General features: G+C 36.8%; 1 pseudogene; it reads right to left on the reverse strand.

The window, feature by feature from the left end:
* Nucleotides 1–2806: 2806 nt before the first annotated feature.
* Nucleotides 2807–3253, reverse strand: LOC149029053 (flavonol 7-O-beta-glucosyltransferase UGT74F1 pseudogene; annotated as a pseudogene).
* Nucleotides 3254–4868: the final 1615 nt, after the last annotated feature.

The following is a 4868-nucleotide window of genomic DNA, read 5'->3' on the forward strand; positions in this document are numbered from 1 at the left end:
GGGTAATAATTTTGAACTTAAATCTCATTATCTGTTTATGTTACCCCAATTTCATGGGTTAACTAATCAAGATGCATATTTGTTCCTTACGGAGTTTGAGGAGGTTTGTGTCCTTATGAAAGTGCAACAACTCACTGATGATGCCATAAGACTACGGTTTATAACATTTGCATTAAATGACCAAGCCAAAAAGTGGCTTTATAGCTTACCTCTGGATAGCATTACTACATGGGAACAATTCACTATTCTATTCTTAAAGAAATTCATTCCTTTTTCCAAGATGAATAAAATAAGAACTGATATTCTTCAATTTCGTCAAAAACTCAATGAGTCATTTGCTAAGGTAATGGAGAGGATCTAAAGCCGTCTCCAAGAATGCCCTCACCACGGTTTAGAATTATGGCATTTATGCCAAATAATATATGAGGGTATTGAATATCAAACCAAGCTAGCATTGAAAGAGTTGCCTTCTAATTTGCAGTATACTTTCTGGGGACAAGATAATACTCTTCCTATCATTGTTGTCTCTGATTTAACTTTTAACAAAGCAGAAGAGTTAATCACATTGTTGAATAATAATAGAGAATCATTGAGTTGGTCTACGGCTAATATCAAAGATATAAGCCCTTCTATTGTATAACATCATATTTATCTTATGAAGGATGCTAAACCTTCTAGAGAACCTCAATGTATGATGAGAATTCTCTCTTACATTGTGAAGATTTTTCTTGAGATTTTTAGAGATGATTTTTCTATTCATGGTTTTTCTTATTTAGAGTGCCTTCCCCATCATACATTAATATCGAAGATAAGACTAAAGCTTCCCATGATAAGCACATCTTGACTGAAAGGTATATCCCTCATTTGTCTTCCTTGTTTATCTTTTTTTCCATGCATTGAGGACATTCCATTACTTAAGTGTGGGGGAGAATACCTTTTTTGTGGATTTTAACTTTAACTTTTGGTTAGTGTACATACCCTTTCAATTGCTATGATATGTGAAATGAGAGTGATTTTGGTACCCATCATGAACACATAAAAACCCTGTTGAGAGGAAGGTAACTTGAATGTATGTTGAGATAAGAATTTCCTTAGAAAAATAAAAAGCCCTTAACCTAAGGCGTTGGACCATTTATGGGTTTTGTGGGTCCTTGTTTCTTTGGATAGGAGTTGATATCAATTTTGTGTATGACATGACAAAAGTTCAGAAATTTTCAAAAAAAAATTTTAAAAGAAAGAAAAAAATAGTTGAAAGTAAAAGTCAAACTCCTTGGAACTGGACAGGGCACTTTGACTCAGGAATCGAGATGACTTGATCGAAACTCTTAGGAATGAGATTATTGAAAAAAACTCGGCATCACCTGTCTATGTGGGCATATGCAAAACAAAACTACAAAGTAACTTGGATTTCTGGTGTTTGCTCCACCATGTCATTCAAGCCAACGGTAGTAAAGTAGAGTTCACTACTCAAAAGAATAAGAAAAAATAAAAATAAAAAATGCAAGTGTCATCAATGCTTTGGTAGAAATGTTTGGTTAAAAATACTTCAAAACCTTAGTCATTCCCCTTACTTTATGAGTGGTTTTGCCTAAATGAGAGGTGTACTTGAAAGATATAAGGTAAGTCTTTGATTAAAATATATGCTTAGTCTCAAGAATCAATATGGGGTAATAAAGTTCAAGTGTGGGGATCTTAATCAATGATGAGGAAAATTGTCATAGCTATTGATCCAATACGAGTACTTACCAATTGTTAGAGTTGAAATTTCCGATGTTTTATTTTGAGTTGAATTGAAATTTTAGATGTATATTCTCTGCAAACATCTACGAGACAAAACTCGTCCTCTAGGGGTAACCTAGTGGTTTAAAGGTTTGTTGCACATGCTAAGTGTAACCGTGATTCCAACGAAAGTGAGTTGGGATTTTATTTTGTTGCATTAGAGGGCGTTTGGTTCCGCAATTCCCTGGAATCAGATTCCAGGGAATCATGACTCCAATTAAATTAATCGTTTAGGTAAAAATTGGGTTGGATTGAGTCGGATTCCAAGAATCACCTGGATTCGACATTTTACGCCCAAAATTTAGAATCACCTGGAAACCACCTCAAGAGGTGGTTTCCAAACAGACTCACTGTTACTGTAGCTGGGTATAAATATGGATAATTCTTACGAAATCATCCAAATCGTGAAAAATGTTCTCCACGGCTTTCTGCGACTCTTCCGTTTCGTCGTCTTCCTTTGAGTTCTTGTCGTTGTAGTCCAAGGTTCCTTGAGCTCTCGTCGTCGTCGTCGTCATCCAAGGTTCCTTGAGCTCTCGTCGTCGTCGTCTTCCTTGAGCTCTCGTTGTTGTCTTCGTTGAGCTCCAGTAGTTGTCTTCGTTGAGCTCCAGCAGCTTCGATTTTTGCAGACCGTCGTCTTCTTTCAGCCAGTAACTTTGATTTGGTGAAACTATTTTGCAGACCATCGTCGTCTGAGTTCTGGTGGTTCGTTGAGCTTCGATTTGGCTTCACACCCATTTCTGCAAAAAAGGTAACATCTATATTCGATGCCTTCACTGCAATGGTATGAGACCTTTGGTTTTCTGAAGCATTTGCCTAGGTATGAGACCTCTTTTCTGTTGGGGGGGGGGGATTCTGGTTTTCTTTTCTAGCCACTGATGCGGAAGCTGATCGATCAGCACTGCATAAAATGCTTTTTATGAGTCTATTTGATGATCTTAAATTTAGGGTGCCAGTTGAGGTTTCACATGGTGTTCAAGATGTTTACATTAAAGCTAATTAATCTAATAGTAGTAACAAATGTTGGGGGTTAGACTGAGTGAAGAATGGAGCTCACATAGTAATAGATAGCACATGTTGAGGTTTCACATGGTGCCATTTGATGTTTCACATAGTAATAGATAGCACTCACAGCACAAGACTGAGTGAAGAATGGAGCTCCAGCTATACCGAGCTGTTTGGCTACATCAAGAGCCCAAGGCAGAGTTGAATCATAGACAAGGCACTTAACAAGGATCCTATGTTTCTTGATGAGTTCAAACAAGGTCTCTGAGCCTACAGCTTTGAACCGCTCGTTGTAAGCTTCAATACTTGCTGCTGCAGAAATGCCACCTTGGTCAAATCCATCTGAGATGGGTTCTACTGTCACAATGTTCTGTGTTTGAGATTGGAAGGCAGAGTGGTTAAGAAGGAAGTGAGTGGTGGCAAGAGTTACTTTGAGACCTTTGGAGAACAAGCCTTTGGAGAATTGTAGCATTGGGTTTATATGGCCTTGGACCAGAAAGGGGAAGACTATGACTTGGGCTTTCTGATCTTTGCATTAGTAGTAACACATGTTGGGGGTGAGACTTAGAGTTTTATATCTAATTTGAAATTTAGGAATCAGACCAATGACTTGTATTCTGTTACCCACTTCCATGTCCGTTCACACACTTTGATTATGTTTGGAAGATGAGAAAAGGGAAGGGGGAAATCACTCAATTATTCTTTGAGGTACTGTGTTCTGAAAATTTCAAATTGATTCAGTCTGAACCAAGACAAAGGCGGTGTCAACTTAGAGTATAAATTACTAATTTTAATAAATTATGTTTGTGTCCCATAGCAACTAACACTATTTTTTGCTTGAAGTTTGATAAACATGGAAGAACAGGTTTGGGAAATGACCTCGTTATATACCAGAGACATACAAATTCTATTTTCCCTTTGCATAATGTGGATCAAATTTATTTTTTTTAAAAAAAATACTAGAACAGAATGCATTTGACTTGAGAGAAATAACTTTGAAAGTGAAATACCAAGAAGAGGTGGGAACACCTCATGGTGCTCTCTATTCTTTCTTGGAAGGAGCTCCTTAGTGCCTTGATGGACAGAATTAGTTTTGTTTGATGATAAAATCTAATTTCTTATTGAGGAGAGACAAGTTGGAAAAAGAATTCAACAAACCTTTTTAGATGAATTTTGTCATACTGCCAAACTTTTCATGATTGAAAACTAATTGGTATTATTAGCCAGGTTGGGGATTCTGATCGAAAGCTAGCACAAGGGATTACTCCAATGCATCTGCAGCTATCAGGGGATGAGGAGCTTCATACATTGATTAACGGCACAACTGCAGGAAGCCCCCACCAATGCTCAGCCATTGAACTATTATAATGCACTTTGAAACAGGGATCTGAAAGAGTCTGGTAGAGCTGAGGTTGGAATTATTGAGAATTTGATAAGATTCAGCTTTGGAATTGAGGATTTTGAAGACTTGAAGGTTGATATACTCCATGCTCTGTAGGCCATATAGGTTGTGTGATAAACTTTCATTATTTGTTCTGGTGGACTAAATCTAAATTTATTGTTGTTTTGTAACGTTGGTTCAAGTCATCAAGTCAAACTAAGAATAAGAATTCTTCCATGTAATTGCTTGCCAGGGTTATGATAAGAAATCTCTTTACACTTCCCACACTTGCTTACTATCAATGATGATCTGATCGCTGGTCCAGATATTTACTGTAAAGCATATTTGGGTTTTGCACTCTCTTTAATACACTTCAAATTGGTTGCATATTTTTTATTAGCCAAAAGAGGTCCTAATATGATTTATGATTTCTAGCTAGCTTGAAGTTAATTGATTATTTTGGTTTTCGGAATTGATGATATAAATGTGCAAAAACTTACAGTTCAGCATGGCTAAATTTGAAATAATGAAGTTGAAATGAAAGTTGTTCAACTATAAATATCAATGTTGCTTACCTTTCTCATATCAATTGATTGATGTAATTAGCCCTGTGCCGGTGGCTAATTGTTGACTGGACATAAGTTCCATTCACGTTCCATAAAGCTAATAAGCTCATTTCCCACATCATTTCTTTCCCTACTTTAAG

Source organism: Hakea prostrata, chromosome 1 (genome assembly GCF_041222555.1).
Source record: "Hakea prostrata isolate BN-2017 chromosome 1, UWA_Hpros_2, whole genome shotgun sequence".
NCBI lineage: Eukaryota > Viridiplantae > Streptophyta > Magnoliopsida > Proteales > Proteaceae > Hakea > Hakea prostrata.